An 18,573-nucleotide genomic window follows, 5' to 3' on the forward strand; every position below is an offset into this window, starting at 1 on the left:
ATATGCAGATGAAGGGAAAACTCAAAGTCTTTTGGTCTTTACAGGAAACGTAAACGAAACAGGGGAATCCAAACGCATCTGAACTAATACTAAACTCTGATGAGGGGAGCAATAACAGGTAAGTATATAAATACAGGTAAGTCTAGAGAAACAAGGGAGTCCGTAGTCTTTTGGGAAACATTAAGAAGAACAGACAAATCACTGAGTGTGAGAGCGGGTTTTTTACACAGTCCTTTATTAACCACTGATGAAGTGCTGGTGCGTGTGATCAACTCAGGGGAGATTGAGCACTGTGTGGAGTGAGGGAGAGGGAGCAGAGTGTGCCGTGGAGAGTGAGTCCAGTGGATCCATGACAATATGGGACCAAAATATCATAAAGACTTTAAGATGGGCTTTATTGACTTGGTCCAGTAAGCAACCACCCCAAAACTCAAGTTATACCCTTGCAACTGTGCATAACACAACACTTTTTTTTATCAGAACTCCAAGGCAAAATCAGTATTTTTTCTAAAAGAATGATGTTTAAAATGTTTTCATAAGCCTAAATGGAGTTCCTTACTTTTTCCAGAGCAATCGGTTTCTTTATATTTTAAGTCAACTGGATAGGTTTGTAATATGTCTGACTAGAACCACTCTAAAATTAAATTGGAAACAACACTCAAAGGCATTCCTTTTTTTTTTTGTCAAATAGGAACAACAGATGCTTTGTTCATATATATCACTGCCTGATTTTCATAGCAATGTATGTCTTTTGTCAGAGGCATAGCAGAGAGCATAGGAGTGAAGTTATTTGCAATTTTTGCTGGCCCTCTGACATTTTCAGGATGCTTAAATAGTGGATATAAAAAGCCTACACGCCCCTGTTAAAATGCCAGATTTTTGTGATGTAAAAGAATGAGACAAAGATAAATACTGTCAGAACTTTTTCCACCTTTAATGTGACCTATAATGTGAACAATTCAATTGAAAAACAAACTGAAATCTTTGAGGGGAAAATAAAACAAACTCACAATAACCTGGTTGCATTAGTGTGCACACCCTTAAACTAATACTTTAATGAAGCACCTTTTGATTTTATTATAGCACTATTTGCCCACTCTTCTTTGCAAAAGCACTCCAAATCTGTCAGATTGTGAGGACATCTCCTGTGCACAGCCCTCTTCAGATCACCCCACAGATGTTCAATTGGATTCAGGTCTGGGCTCTAATCTTATTCTGGTGAAGCCATGCTTTTGTGGATTTGGATATGTGCTTTGGGTCGTTGTCATGCTGAAAGGTGAACTTCCTCTTCAGCTTTCTAACGGACGCCTGAAGGTTTTGTGCCAAAATTGCCTGGTATTTGGAACGGTTCATAATTCCCTACACCCTGACTAAGGACCCAGTTCCAGCTGAAGAAAAACAGCCCCAAAACATTATGCTGCCACCACCATGCTTCACTGTGGGTATGGTGTTCTTTGGGTGATGTGCAGTGTTGTTTTTGCACCAAACATACTTTTTGTAATTATGGCCAAAAAGTTAAACCTTGGTTTCATCAGACCATAACACATTTTCCTACGTGCTTTTGGGAGACTTGATGTTTGTTTTTGCAAACTTCAGCCGGGCTTGGATGTTTTACTTTGTAAGAAAAGGCTTCCGTCTTGCCACCCTACCCCAAAGCCCATTCATATGAAGAATACAGGAGATTGTTGTCACATGTAGCACACAGCCAGTACTTGCCAGAAATTCCTGCAGTTCCATTAATATTGCTGTAGGCCTCTTGGAAGCCTCCGTGACCAATTTTCGTCTAGTTTTTTCATAAATTTTGGAGGGACATCCAGTTATTCGTAATGTCTCTGTTGTGCCATATTTTCTCCACTTGATGATGACTGTCTTCACTATGTTCCATGGTATATATAATGCTTTGGAAATTATTTTGTACCCTTCTCCTGACTGATATCTTTCAACAATGAGATCCCTCTGATGCTTTGGAAGCTCTCTGCGGACCATGGCTTTTGCTCTGAGATGCAACTAAGAAAATGTCAGGAAAATCCTACTAGAACAGCTGAACTTTATTTGTGATTAATCAGAGTCACTTTAAATGATGGCAGGTGTGTAATTCACCTTCTATTTAACATGAGTTTGAATGTGATTGGTTAAGTCTGAACACAGCCACATCCCCAGTTATAAGGAGTGCACACTTATGCAGCCAGGTTATTTTAAGGTTTTTCATTTTCATTTTTCCCCCACAAAGATTTCAGTTTGTTTTTCAATTGAATTGTTAAAATTATAGGTCACATTAAAAGTGGAAAAAGTTCTGACATGATTTATCTTTGTCTCATTCTTTTACATCACAAAAACCTGCCATTTTAACAGGGGTGTGTAGGCTTTTTATATCCACTGTTTGCCCTATAAGGGCTGAACTAGAATCAGCCATCTTGAACATTATAGGACAATAAATCACAAAATTGCTCAGGGATCAGTGCTCAGAGCAATATTTAGATGTTTCTAGTGGACATGCAACTGACAATGTCTTCAGTACTGGCAGCTCTATGAATAGTTTTGTATGGATGTTTCACAGAATAAAACTAATATTTAGGAGAGCTGAACAGGGTAATTTCTCTAGGGTAATTTCAAGGGCTTCATCAAGCTAAGGACACAATTATCTTTGAGACCTTGAAAAATCTTCACATTGTTTTTACGTTTTACATGATAACAAACTTTTGAAACAGACATTCTTGTAAGTAGATGCGGTACGCAAGTCCCTTTAAGGGTTTCACTCAGTGGCCATATTAGTGATTCCGAGCAAATTTCTGAAGGGTAAGGAAGGCAGGGAAGGAGTTATATATATATAGGAGTTTATATTCATGAGGAAAGCAATACCTGATTGGATGATTCAGTAACATTAATCAGGAAATAGCTAAAAACTTTAACACAACCCTAACCCAACCCCTAACTCTAACCCTAACATATCAGGTAACGCTTTACTCATAAATATGACTGAGTATTCCCTTGCCATCCTTCATTTTGGAAATCCACAATTTTCAGTTAAGTTCAGTGCTTATCTACCTGAATGGGGAAAGACCAAAATCTCAAATAAATACATAAAATAAAATGGTCCAAATCTATAATGTTTAAATAACATATTTAAAATCAGGAAAAAATGACAAAAATGATTTTTGCATCAATGTGGCATACTTCTGTAGCATAATGTTTTACTTCAGTACTAGCAGTTCTATGGATAGTCTTCAGGGTCCGTTTTCTCTCTGCATCATGCTCTAGTTTTGTGTAATAGTTTATAACCTGTCCGTTTCATGGGGAAAGCCTTTCTCCAAAGTTGACATAAGTGTCCCTAGAGACAGAAACTATGAAATGATGTGCATTAAAGCACTTACATGTATGCTTTGTGTACATGCATTTTTCATAGGATCATGTGAAGAGGACATTTGTTAGGAAAACATACAAAATTGTATAAATTTGTTGATTACTACCCGTGTAAATCTTGAGCAACATTACCACCATTGTCACCACTTTGGGGTTTATCATCCACTTGTAGACCCTCTGCCTGTGTGGCAACACACATTCTCAACAAACTGCTTTCCTGTTTGAGAGAAACCCTCAAAACACTCATACAAGGGTACTGCTATTCCACCATATAAAAAAGAGCAGTTAACAAACAACAACAAGAACAAAAAATCGAAATCCTGAGTTAACGTTTTGTTAGCTGAAGAAAATGTGACCATAATAACCGTGCTTTTTTAGACTAACCGCATAGGTGACCTTTATAGGGCACCGCCATAAAGAACTTCAATGTTTTACTGAATCAGACTAGATGAGTATTTCAGAGAGCCAGACATGAACATTTTAATAGGTTAAGTTCCTATCAAGGGCTTTGGGAAAAAATTGCCATTGAGTGTTGCAAAATCATTATTTATTATTTGACATTTTTGTTGATAAAAACTTTGCAAAACAATCCCTCTTTTCAGCAGTAGATGCAGACTGGTTATACTTGGAATAGCGTATTACTTCACATACTCTTTCCACATTATGCAGTGTGTATTGCCTTTTCTGCAGAGAATGTGAATTTTTCAATACACAGAAACCCAGATTGAAAACCAATAGTACCCTGATGGCCAAATGCATTTGCCAAAATGAGCAGTATATAACCAGAACACACTGTATCCCACAATCCAATGCATTAACATGATCTTCCGTTTACAGTGTTTCACAAATGAACCATAAGTAATATTAGCCATACATCACCTTAATGCCTAAGTGCCAAATATTTTGCATTTTTCACAAAATGTATTTGAAAATGCAAAATTATTAGTTTTATTTTTAAAATGGAATGCCATTTGCTAAATTTAACATGCAACAACATAGTGACAACTATTGTAATTATAATTTTAGCAGACAACTATTCAAATGTTTATCCTTGCATAATGCATACTGTTTTACAAACTATTTAAAAACAAAATGTATATAATACTGTAGTGGTCAACTGATATGGGTTTTTAATAACTGATGGCAATATTTAGTAAGCAGGATGGCAGATATATGATATATATATATATATATATATACATACATACACACACACACACACACTTCGCAGCATGCAGTACACTTGCATTACATACCGAATCTCTTATTCATATAGTCACAGCAGTGTCATTACAAAGCACACTTTTTCACATTTTCTAAAAGGTCACGGTGGTGTTTTATCATCGTGACTTGCTCCGTGCCCTGGGTGACATTACAAGAATGTCCTATGTGACCTATTCTGTCTTTCTGTATCATAACAAGCCCTCTTTTGTGCAGGAGTAATGAGCTGGGAAGAACCACTGAGTCTCCCATCACACAAGCCATGTGATTATGACTCATTTTGCAAAGAGACAACCTAGGCTATGATAGCAGACAATTAATTTTGCACCCACAAATTTTTATAAAACCTTTTTTTTTTTTTTTTTTAAACATACACTGATTCAATTTTCAAATTAAAAGTTTACATTAGTTAATGCATACTGAACTAACAAAAACCAACAATGAACAACACTAAATTAACAAACTAACAATTTATTTTTTTATAAATTACCATTAACCAAGAATAATAATTGCTGATAAACAATATTGTTCATTGTAAGTTTATGATACCTAGTACACAAAGTAATTTTGACAAATAGAACCTTATTTTAAAGTGTTAAGAATTTCTTTAGTAAAAAGGGTTTACAAGTTGGAGTTGGCATCAGTTCATACTCTGAAGTCCATCATAATAGACTGAAGTGATGTATGGTTGGCACCGGCTGCATGTAGTCATCATCACTCAGAGACACGTAGCAGTAGAGAACACTTGTGTCCGCTTGCTTGAGAATTCAGACAGCTGCTAGATTCATCTTAGGTCAGACTTTCTGTGACAAGGAAGGCAAAGAATGAGGATCTAAATGCAGCTTTATTTACAAAAGAACAAACAAACTAACTCACAAAACACAGGGAACCAGGCACAGAGCATCCGACAAGACACAGGAAACCAGGCACAGAGCATCTGACAAGACACAGGGAACCAGGCACAGAGCATCCGACAAGACATGCAAAGACTGACAAACTAACAAGGGGAAACAAGGGCTTAAATACACAAGGTAAAACAAGAAACACCTGGGGAAACAATCAGGAAATGAGGAACACAATCAAGGGAAAACCAATCATAAAATGAAACTACAAAATTAACAGGAAACAGGAACTAAACAAAAAAAATACAACATTAAGGTCTAGACAAGGACAGGGAATATATGACAGAATGGACAAGAATTCAGTCAGTAATCTAGAGCAACAGCAATTTCTTGCTTTTACTTCATGATATTTGTATGTTTTTCTTTTCTCTCTTTTTTTTTTACAACCATGCTTACTATGAACTATTGTTGTATGGAAAAGAGCTGCATAAAGTTTACAATATTCTACCTTTATATTTCATGGGAAAAATACTGCATACTGGATAGAAAATAATCATAGAATTTAATAGTGAACTATTCCTTTATCTCTATTCTGGGACACATTGTCTCCCTCATCTATCAAACACATATATTTCACATTAAATCTATAACCCCTTTGCATTAATCACTTATATGCAAAGCCATTACACACAAACTTGTTCAAATTGTTCAAATTAAAAATCCCCCTGTGAAACTGTTTCACATGGGGGAAACTTGTGTCTGATAAAGTGAAACTTTATCAGACCAGGTCCCACTCTTGGCCTTTGAACACTACATTATTCAGTGCCTACAATTGTTTAATCTGGCACTGGATGCCATGAAAAGCCCTAACTTCAAATACTGACAAATGGTGTTGATTAATTTTGATAAGCTAACTAGTCCATGGAGACAAATTTGTCCAGATTTGTTAGCAGCATAGATCAAACTGATACAGTTAACAGTGAGGCTCTGATAAAAAAACCTTACTGTATTGTAGTTAGCAGTCTATACAGGCTGCATTTTAAGAGATCATAAGTGCACTCCTAATGGAAAAGCAGTAGAATTCTGTTGGCTTCTGACTAACGTTTAAAGAAGCATTGTATGTATATATTTGTGAAGAAGGCAATCCCAGAATACATTCGCTTATCATGTGTTGCAAGCACTCAGATCAGCTCACTGGTTGATAGCTGTAGCACTTTGCTTCATATGTCTGGGACTCCTTTAAAGTTTTGTTTACTAAGACCACATTAAATCAAAATGGGAGTTTTGTGACTTCTAATCCATGTGCTAGTGTACTCTTTGGCATTGTATATACAGGTGCTGGTCATATAATTAGAATATCATCAAAAAGTTTATTTATTTCAGTAATTACAGACTGATATATTTCAAATGTTTATTTCATTTAATTGTGATGATTAAAACTGACAACTAATGAAAATCCCAAATTCAGTATCACCGACAATTAGAATATTACTTAAGACCAATACAAAAAAAGGATTTTTAGAAATGTTGGCCAACTGAAAAGTATGAACATGAAAAGTATAAGCATGTACAGCACTCAATACTTAGTTGGGGCTCCTTTTGCCTGAATTACTGCAGCAATGTGGCGTGGCATGGAGTCGATCAGTCTGTGGCACTGCTCGGGTGTTATGAGAGCCCAGGTTGCTCTGATAGTGGCCTTCAGCTCTTCTGCATTGTTGGGTCTGACGTATCACATCTTCCTCTTCACACTACCCCATAGATTTTCTATAGGGTTAAGGTCAGGCGAGTTTGCTGGCCAATTAAGAACAGGGATACCATGGTCCTTAAACCGGGTACTGGTAGCTTTGACACTGTGTGCAGGAAAATGAAATCTGCATCTCCATAAAGTTGGTCAGCAGCAGGAAGCATGAAGTGCTCTAAAACTTCCTGGTAGACGGCTGCGTTGACCTTGGACCTCAGAAAACACAGTGGACCAACACCAGCAGATGACATGGCACCCCAAACCAACACTGACTGTGGAAACTTTACACTGGACTTTAAGCAACGTGGATTCTGTGCCTCCCCTCTCTTCCTCCAGACTCTGGGACCTTGATTTCCAAAGGTAATGCAAAATTTACTTTCATCAGAGAACATAACTTTGGACCACTCAGCAGCAGTCCAGTTCTTTTTGTCTTTAGCCCAGGCGAGATGCTTCTGACGCTGTGTCTTGTTCAAGAGTGGCTTGACACAAGGAATGCGACAGCTGAAACCCATGTCTTGCATACGTCTGTGCGTGGTGGTTCTTGAAGCACTGACTCTAGCTGCAGTCCACTCTTTGTGAATCTCACCCACATTTTTGAATGGGTTTTGTTTCACAATCCTCTCCAGGGTATGGTTATCCCTATTGCTTGTACACTTTTTTCTACCACATCTTTTCCTTCCCTTCGCCTCTCTATTAATGTGCTTGGACACAGAGCTCTGTGAACAGCCAGCCTCTTTAGCAATGACCTTTTGTGTCTTGCCCTCCTTGTGCAAGGTGTCAATGGTCGTCTTTTGCACAGCTGTCAAGTCAGCAGCCTTCCCCATGATTATGTAGCCTACAGAACTAGACTGAGAGACCATTAAAAGGCCTTTGCAGGTGTTTTGAGTTAATTAGCTGATTAGAGTGTGGCACCCGGTGTTTTCAATATTGAACCTTTTCACAATATTCTAATTTTCTGAGATCTACTGATTTTGGGGTTTTTCATTAGTTGTCAGTTATAATCATCAAAATTAAAAGGAATGAACACTTGAAATACATCAGTCTGTGTGGAATGAATGTATAAATTATCCAAGTTTCACTTTTTGAATGGAATTACTGAAATAAATCAACTTTTTGGTGATATTCTAATTATATGACCAGCACCTGTATATATACATTTAGAATTTGCAGTCATTCTCTTCTGGGAAAACTGACTATAAATATTGATGACTCATCCTGCACTACACAGATTATTTGTCCAGTCAGATGCTCTCTAGAATGAGAATGACCCTCCCCATAATAACACCTGAAACTGATTAACAAGTAGAATATTATGTAAATAACTGTGATGTAACAAATGCCTATTGGGTATTTTCTTTTTTCTTTTTTAAAGGGACGAGCCCTTCGAAATGTACCACTCAAACTTCTTGTTTCATAAGGAAAGATATGAAAAAGAAAGAAATCTAGGATTGCCAAGCAAATGCACAGGGTCTTTAAGTTTTGTTTATACAGTATTGTTTCATTGTGAACATCATATTCAAGTTATTAAAACTGGAGTATACTGCTAAATTAGCACATTGCATTATGAGTAAATTTATGTGCTGTGAGCTATATATATATTTTTATAAAGACATTAAAAAGAACAAAAAGATGATAGATATTTTAATGGCATACTAACTGTACTTCTGTGTCATTTACCACAGTATTTTCCAACTCTGTGCAAAAGTTGGTTTGCAGACATTTCCATAGTACAGTATGGTTTCCCATTTAAAATGAGTTGATGTAATGGCACGGAGCAGTCACGCTGTTTAGATTGAAACTATATTTATTGAAAATAAATATAGTGAAGTAAACATATTTTGGATTATGGCTATGAGTGGAAATTATGAATGGTTTGAGTGAAGCAGCAATTGAGTCCATAGTAGACTGTGTCTAATGAAATGTTTTGTTCGTGTCCTCCCTGGAAATAGGTGTCTTTCATCAAACAGAAAAGAAACACAACTGAATATTGCATAAAACATAAAAAATAGATACAAAAGAAGAAAAATAAAAGTAGATTTCTACATCTTTCAAATGAAATGTGAGTGCTGCTTGGTACTGCAAATCTCACTGCGGTCAGTAAGGTGTTACTAATTGGTTGGTAGAGTATTCTGAGTAGTAAGTGGTTGATTAGTGGTCAAACTTAAAAGAGACACCAAGTTTCTATGATATTCTGGGCCAAGTTGCAAGAAACCCCTCAAGTTAAAAAAAAATCCTTAGTGACTTACAGTTATAAAAAATTATTTATTTTAGGGGTTTCCAAGGGATACTGAATGGCTTGGGTCCCTCCTTCAGTGTAGGCTTATAGATAATGGATATTAAATCTGATTGCTTATAAAAGTTGCACAACTCTCCTCAACCATACATTTCTATTGTTTATTAACTCTGCCATTATCACTTGTCACTGTTTATGAAAATCTAAACAAATTTCCCCTATAATCATTTTATTTATCAGACCATTCAACATTCCATGCTATTATACATTTCTATATTATGCAATGACTAAAGCTAAAGCTACAGAAAATGCTGCATTCAATTATTCTCAAACATAATATTTTAGTTCTTTTATTTTAGAACTTTAATAATGTAGTAGTAAATTTGAAGTATTTTTAGATGATTTGTTTATAAAATTAAAACATCTCTGATTAGAATGCTGGTAATAAATGATATCCATAGACAGATCTACAATGTGAATCAATATGAATCAGCAGAGTTGTTATACTTACATTGATGCATAGAGACTGCTGCTGGTTAAGCTGTGAGCATGTTGATGGTTCTGTCTCCATCCAATCTAATTAAGACAAGCATAAGTTTCTTGAGATCAGTGCATGAGCAGGAACACAATCAAATACAAAAGCTCTGGGATATGCCACATTTTTGTGGCTATGGTTGCTGCATGCAATGTTTGTGTCACCTCTCTGTTTTTAGAAAAATTATGTCATTGATTGACAACCTTTCAGTGTTATAGCCGGTCTATTAAAGGGCTCTTGTCTGCCACCTGGTGTATTCGTCACAGTCAAGCCATTTTTCCGGTATCACATGGGTCGTCCAAGTGCTATTTCCCATCAGCAGTTTGGCCTGTCATGGCCTGTTATTTTGCTCAATGCAAGTTGACTTGTAGCGAACCAAAGGATATTTCTGATGTTGAGAACCATAGCACTTGCTGTTCATCTCTACCGAGTGTATCTGTCGTGTAACTACTGTTGGACACCTTTTCTTGGTGGGCTGGTTGACATGATGAAGTGTTCCCTTTTTCTTTAACCCTCAGAGACCCAAATAAAGAAAAATGGTAAAAAATAATAAATTACCTTTTATATGTTGTTGTAGGAGGCCTATAATTTGGAAATAAATGGGTTTTTAAATTGTTTACATTTTAGTAAATTTTTAGGGAAATGTAATATTGCAACATTGGGCCTGTTGGGTAACTGAATTTCAGTGATTTTACTCCCTCTATGAACAAATGTAGAGAACATCTAATGGTTTATTTGCAGGGTGCACTGCATATGTAGCCCCATAACAGTAGCCTATATATATATATATATATATATATATATATATATATATATATATATATATATATATATATACACTAATAATTACACAATAATGATAATCAGACAAGTCATATTTTATGAAAAATAGTTTATTATAAAAATATGTTCAGATTGTATTTACAAAACCTGATGAACTGAATAAAAACTTTGGTATTTACTATGTTTAGCTCTGTTCATAGCCAGGTTCAATTATGATAGTCCCAAAGGCAGTTCTTATCCTCCGAGAAGCAGAGGCAGACATTGCCCTTCTCAAAGTCACTGTTCCAATTTTGGACTGCATCAATGACATCATACACATTGTGGATAAGACAGTCTTTCCTGGCTGGTGGCATTCTGAAATGGAAAAATAAAATCACTGATTATTTTCCAGGCTAAATAATATCAATGCAAATCAATCCCAATCATAGTTACACGTTTTAAAGAATTGACCCATTCAACAGAATTGACCCATTCCATACAATTCACACAATACTGTCTGGCTAGCTTATTGTGCCCTCTACTTATCATGCTAAAAGCACTTACATTCCAGAACATTATCACCTGTCCCAAAGACCAGAAAATAAAATAGTATTTTTCTATTATTATTATTTTTTTCACATGGAACAGGTGAAAAGTACAATTCATCCATGTAATGTGCAAGGTACACAGACACATTTTGCTACACCTTTCAACCCAGTGTTGAAAATTACCAGCTCAAAATCTAATATGATCAAAGCATTCAACAGTACCTTAATTTCTGCATGATCTAGACATATTACTAATCACAGAAAAAAATTGTTCTCATTTTACTTACTTGAATGTTGATTTATCCAGTCCAGTATAACAAGATGATGTGCTTCATGGCAAGTTTGCAGGTTGTGTGAGTTCATGGCCAGGTGAACAGGCCCATTTACAAAATCTACCATCCAATAGGATTGCAAGGCTGAACAAAAGGACCTATTAATTGTGTAAATGTGGTCTTAGAGAGAAGAAAAACTTGTGCAGGTTTATTTTAGTAGAGCTAAAATGTATGTTGTAATATTACAACATTGGGACTCACAGGGTTAAGGGTGTTTAAATAATTTGGTCTGAACTGTGATTACCTTTATGGCTCTGAAACATGCTCGCACAGATATATGCATACATTTGTTTCATTTTTTGCGTGGGTACTGAACTCCGTTGGTGTGCTGGGCTTTGATTTGATTACATTTATTACTATATACAAGAATAAAGTGGGATTTATATCTCTGTAGCACTCTTCTCCATGGAGGGAAGGAAGACACAGGGAAACAGGCTTCAACCTCACCGGTAAGCTTTTAATTAGCGCTCTTTCAGCAGTTTACAGTTTCACAATTAGTTTTGCACAATAAATTACTCCGACAGGCTTGGTCCGACTCTCTCTCTGTCTCTGGAGGTTCTGTGCCAGCTTTTTATGCCGCTCTCCCCGTGCTCACTGAAATTAGAGACAGGTGTTAGACATAATTTAGCTCAGGTGCAAGCGCCCTTACTGCTTCCTCTCCCGGACAGGCGCTTGACCACGCCCCCGCTGCCACAATCTCCTTTCAGCAATTTAACTAAAGTAACTTAGTTAACTCAAATTAACACACTGAAAACACTCAAGTATAAAAAAAAATTTACTAATATGAAAGTAAAATGAATAAAGTTTCAATTGACTTTAGAAATATCAAATACAAAAAAAAAAACACAAATATGTACATACACAATATGAATTCAATACATTTTACAAATTCACTGATTGCTCCCAACGGATCAAAACACAGTTTCAAATATTTACCTTGTTAATTAGTTATCCTATCACAGTTTTTATTTATGTATGTATCTTTAAATATGAGTCCACAAACTCTCTCTCAGTTTCACAAAATATTAGGGGTGGCAGGAAAAATCGATTCTTAGATGCATCACAATGCGGAATCGATTCACAAACGTCAAGCATCGATTTTATGAATGTTTCTTGACGTTCCCTCCTCTCCTCCCACAGTGGTGACCCTCCAGTCGTCCATGGCTCGTCCTTTCACACCTGCCCCGCCTGTCAGCGAGCCAACCCCAATGCCTGCCTTGGTCAACGAGCCAGCTTCGTCCGCCCGGAGGAGGAGGAGAAGAAAGGCTTCCGCTCCCCAGCTCACGCCTGCCACGGTCAGCGAGCCAGAGCCCACGCCAGCCACGGTCAGCGAGCCTGAGCCCACGCCAGCCACGGTCACTGTCGCCCCTTCGGAGGAGGAGGAGAAGAGGGAAGGCGTCCGCTCCCTAGCCTCCGCCTTCCACGGCTCCGTCCCCAGAACCTCCCGTGGCTCTGCCCTCTGTGTCCAACAAACCAGAGCTCACGCATACCACGGCCAACAAGCCAGTGCCTGTAGCCTCGTACGTCAGTGAGCCAGTGCCTGTAGCCTCGAACGTCAGTGAGCCAGTGCCTGTAGTCTCGAACGTCAGTGAGCCAGCGCCAGTAGCCTCGACCGACCCAGAGCCAGCGCCAGTAGCCTCGACTTCAATCCCAGAGCCAGCGCCAGTAGCCTCGACTTCAATCCCAGAGCCTTCCAGGGCTCCGCCTCTCGAGCCTCCCAGGGCTCCACCTCTCGAGCCTCCCAGGGCTCCGCCTCCTGAGCCTCCCACAGCTCCACGAGGGGAAAATGAAACAAAAACATGAAAATATCAAGGGTACCCGAATAGGGTAGACAAGGCAACACATCGACATCCAGACATGTACAAACAACGATCGACAAGGACTGAACAAACAACGGGGCTAAAGTACACAGGGGTAATAAGGACTAAACGACTAAGTGCTGGTAGTGATGAGGGCCGGGAATTATGGGAATTGTAGTTTGTGACAATGACTAGTGAAACACGGGGCAGACAACAAGGAAATCATGACAACAAGCATAATTTTTGTATGATAGCTGCTAGTACAGAAAGAGTGATTTTTGGCTCAGCTAAATTTTTATTTTTTTGTCTGATTTGACTTGCCACATTGCTTCCATTTGTTGTATTAATAAAAGTTATTGGAAGTAAATTAATTAAGAATCATTACAAATGTTTTGCTTTAAAAGTACAAAGCAGTCAGTGAGAAAAAAATTCTGTATTGAAAAAAAGATGCATCAAGATGCATCGATAATCGTTTTATCATCGAATCGCAGCTGTCTGAATCGTAATCGAATCCAATCGTGAGGTGTCTAGAGATTCCCACCCTACAAAATATGCCAGCAATATTAGCATAAATGCTTCAGTTTAAACATTGCAGGCCTGTTCATAGCTGGGGTGCATGGTGGTCAAGAAATATAAGACCTCTTTACTCAACACAGAGCAATAAACACAGAAAAAAATACCTTTAAGGCTCTATTCAGAAGAGCGTGTTTCACCTCCTGATGTTAGATGTCAGTCACGCCTGTGATTGCGGTGATTCCGTCAGGGCCAGAGGCACTCTGAGCGCTCCCGGTGGCTCAGAGGTCTATCTGGTGTCATTCTCTTCTTTAATTACCACGAATATTCATACTGATGACTCGTTAGATGAACACACAGTCCAACTGAGCAAGCTAGACCCTGTTCAGTCTCTGTAAAGAGTCCATTCACTGTATTAGCTAATGGCGGCTGAATAACAACAGCACAAGAATATTTCGTTGTGAAATAATTCTTACCCGTCGCTGTAAGATCAGTTTCAGTTTCGATTTAACTACAGACACAATTGTAACACGCTATATATGTGAAACATTTCAACACCAGATGCTTGCACGCTCTTCTCCCTCTTATTCTCCGTCCCTTCCTCTAATGTCTTCCCCTTTACCCTTGACCCAGAGCACTGATTGGACATCCAACACAGCAAGTGAACACGATTGGCTTAACCATAGAAATGTTAAAATACAAAAATAATAAATACACCATCAACTTAATAACAAACAGGGTGCTAATTCACAAAAATATTCATTATAACAAGTACATAAAATAAAAATACAAATAAAAATATCTGTTGAATTATTACACTGGGTTACAGTTGCGATTATTTTTTTTTTTAGACTTGAGAGTCTAAAAATTGAGGGCTGTGAGTGCCCATGAAGGAGACACCTCATGCATCCTCCAAATTCCTGTGAAAGAAGGTCACATTTGAAGGCTGCATTCAAAGTATCCCACTCGATTTTCTGAAACGAGATAGCCTTGATGACGTATTCGGCTGATAAATGCAACCTCAGTAGGACGCAGTCATCCAAACGAGACAGCCTTTGTCTTTTTGACAAACTTTCACCTCCCGACGCCGTACTACCTGCTCCGCCCCGCTGTGAAGCCCCGCCGGGTACATAAAAAAGAATCGTCCCTTTAGTGCCCCCAGCACAGAGCTTGGATGCGTGGCTTTCACTTCCCAATGCTCTACAGCCCTTACTTCATCGTACCCAAGAAAGGCGGCGGCGGCTTACATCCGATCTTGGACTTCTGGAGTTTTCAACCGGGCCTTACACAAACTCCCGTTCAAAATGCTCACGCAGAAACATATTTTAACTTGTGTCCGGGATCTAGATTGTTTTGCAGTGGTAGACCTGAAGGACGTGTACTTCCACATATCAATACTGCCTTGATACTGCCTCAGAAGAAAAAATGGCACCACAGACGGCCACATCTGGATTATCTGACGGTGTGTTACCATCCTGCCTGAAAATCTGTGCAGACCAGCTGGCCCCCATCTTCACACAGAAGATGGAGAGCCTGCTCCAACAGATCACTGGAGCTGTGTGAAGTTCCCTCCTACTTCAAACGCTCCACAATCATCCCGGTCCCCAAAAAACCCTCCATCTCTGGACTTAATGACTACAGGCCTGTCGCCCTGACATCTGTAGTCATGAAATCCTTTGAAAGACTAGTTTTGGCCCACCTGATGGACATTACAAGGACCCCTGAAGGACCCCTTGCTGGACCCCGCTGCAGTTTGCCTACAGGGCTAACAGGTCAGTAGATGATGCAGTCAACGTGGGACTGCATTACATCCTGCAACACCTCGACGCTCCAGGGACATATGCAAGGATCCTGTTCGTGGACTTCAACACCATCATCCCAGACATCCTCAGCACCAAACTCATCCAGCTCACTGTGCTAGCCTCCACCTGTGAGTGGATCACAAACTTCCTGACTGACAGGAGTGAGCAGGTGAGACTGCGGAACATCACATCCAACACCCGGATTATCGGCACTGGCGCCCCCCAGGGGTGTGTGCTCTCCCCACTGGTCTTCTCCCTCTACACCATGACTGCACCTCAGGAGACGCATCTGTCAAACTCCTGAAGTTCGCTGATGACACAACGGTCATCGGCCTCATCCATGACGGTGATGAGTCGGCCTTCAGACGGGAGGTTGATCAGCTGACTCTCTGGTGCGGTCAGAACAACCTGGAGCTTAACATGCTCAAAACTGTGGAGATGACCATGGACTTCAGGAGGAGCCCCCCCACTCTGCCCCATCACATACTCAACAGCCCTGTGTCTGCTGTGGAATCCTTCAGGTTTCTGGGTTCCACTATATCCCAGGACCTGAAGTGGGAGCCCAACACTGACACCATCATCAAGAAGCCCTGCACCAGCTTAGGAAGCTAAACTTAAAAGTGGATCAGGAGCTGCTGATCCACTTTTACACAGCCATCATTCAGTCTGTTCTCTGCACCTCCATCACTGTATGGTTTGGACCTGCCACCAAAAAGGACAGGAGCAGACTACAACGGACAATCAGGACTGCGGAAAATATCATTGGTGCCAACCTGCCCTCCATTAAGGACTTATACATTTCCAGAGTCAGGAAACGGGCAGGAAACATCAATGCAGATCCATCTCACCCCAGACACAACCTGTTCCAGCTTCTCCCCTCAGGTAGGCGCTACAGAGCAATGTACGCCAAAACCAACAGACACAGAAACAGTTTCTTCCCACAAACCATTACTCTGATGAACAGCTGATTTCTGACTCACAGTGTCAGGAACAATTCCTGTGCAATAACCCAGTAACTCTGTCTCTAATCAGCCACCTGTTTACTGGTTACTACTTAATTTTATTCATCATTCTCTATTTCAGAGCTGTTCATACTGTTCATATTTTTATATTGTCATATTGTATATACTGTATACCAATCCACCTACCTCAAGTCACAACTCCTGCACAAAAGACTTATACTATTTATTCCAGCATCCTTTGCACTATGCTTCATCGCACTGTGTACATGTATGTGTAACTGTATATCACATCCAACTCCGACATGTACATAATAATGATAATAATAATTTTACTCCTGCATTCTTTGAACTCTGATGTCTATATTGTTTTTGTTCATAGTGTGTAAATTTGTGTTGTTCTTTCAAGTGACATGGTGGCAATGCGCTTGAGGATGACCCATAAGCTGTGTGCCCCTCCTTCCTTCAATGAGTTAATGAAAGAGGTGCGAGAAGAAGAGAGTATGTTGAAACATAGGAGCTTAGTGTATGAAGAGTGTTTGGGGTGCCCCTAATAAAAAAATGAGTCATTTGGTAACACCAATCTGACCAATTCAGAAGTAGAAATGCTGAAGAGGGAGATCAGACTGACAGAAGATAAGCCTTTTCGTGAGAGGTCACGGCGGCTTGCACCAGCTGACATCGAGGAAGTTAGGAAGCTCTTGCAGAAGCTGAAAGGGGCTGGAATTATCGCAGACTCCAGAAGCCCTTACGCTTCACCGAAAAAATGGACAGATAAGGATGTGTGTGGACTACCGAACGTTGAAACGTCGCACAATCCCTGACCAATACACCGTTCCACGCATTGAAGATGCTCTGGCCTGCTTAAACGGAAGCCAGCGGAAGCCAGTGGTTCAGTGTATTGGACCTTAGGAGTGGATATTATCAGATCCCCATGAGAGAAGACGACCAAGAAAAGACATCTTTCATTTGCCCAGTGGGGTTTTACCAATTCCAGCGGGGTTTAAGACCGCCGACCGCGAGCGGGGCTCACTGCCGACTGCCTGGAGCGAGAGAACCGCTGCCAGGGGCGGGGGAGACCCCTTCTGTTCCCCGAGAACGCGGCGGGGTGTTCCGCCCGCCAGGGGCTGGAGGACTTCCTTGGATCCGTCCGGAGAGGCGCGGCTGTCGTCCGATAGAGGGTGGAGGAGTGGCCGAGGAACAAGCTGCGGCATATCGGAGAACTGGCGAGTAAGAGTTTTTTTTTTTCATCTCTCTCTCTCTCACTGTTGCTCTGTGTTGGCCTTTTCCCTCTTTTTAAATTTTACAGTTTTTGGGGGGGTACTACACTGTTACAGGAAGTACCCCCCATTTTAATTATTTCTGTTTCCCTCCCCGTGTCCCCTCCCTCATCCAGGTAGATGGGGATGACCTGCCGGCAGTCAGCGCAGAAGGCGCGCCCTCCCCCAGGGAAAGGGGGGTGTACGTCAGGCCGGGGGCTCCCCAGCCTGAGAGAACGAGAGAGGAATGTGGCAGGGTGGAGGGCGGGGCCAGGTCGTGATCATACACACCCGGTCCCGTATTAGGCTAATCAAGCCTCTGAGGTTTAAAGGCCGACTGCAGAGTATTGTGTGGGAGAGAGAGATCGTTAGCAGACATGTCCGTCATGTGTGTGTTTATGTGGTCTTTTGAGTTTATCATTAAAACGTTTATTTATATTGATAAGCCAGTTCTCACCTCCTCCTTTCCATTAATCCTTTACAGAGGTTTACCTATGATACCTAGTCTGACATTGCTCAAACTAAAGGTGTAAGTCCTGTTAGATACTGTTCTACCGTCTTTTTGTGGATGAATGTGGCTGCAAGAAGGTTAAGTACCTGTTCAGTTGACTTAACTGCTAGATTTGAAACCCTAATTTGAATTACTTGTTTCAGTATAGACATGGGT

General features: G+C 40.0%; 1 long non-coding RNA gene across 1 annotated transcript; it reads right to left on the reverse strand.

Moving 5' to 3' along the window:
• Positions 1 to 5,006: 5,006 nt before the first annotated feature.
• Positions 5,007 to 10,593, reverse strand: LOC127652469 (uncharacterized). Its single transcript, XR_007971720.1, has 3 exons — positions 9,909 to 10,593; positions 5,458 to 5,578; positions 5,007 to 5,384 (listed from the first exon to the last, which is right to left on the reverse strand). It is a non-coding gene; the product is annotated as an uncharacterized LOC127652469 (long non-coding RNA).
• Positions 10,594 to 18,573: the final 7,980 nt, after the last annotated feature.

This window comes from Xyrauchen texanus, chromosome 2, assembly GCF_025860055.1.
Source record: "Xyrauchen texanus isolate HMW12.3.18 chromosome 2, RBS_HiC_50CHRs, whole genome shotgun sequence".
NCBI lineage: Eukaryota > Metazoa > Chordata > Actinopteri > Cypriniformes > Catostomidae > Xyrauchen > Xyrauchen texanus.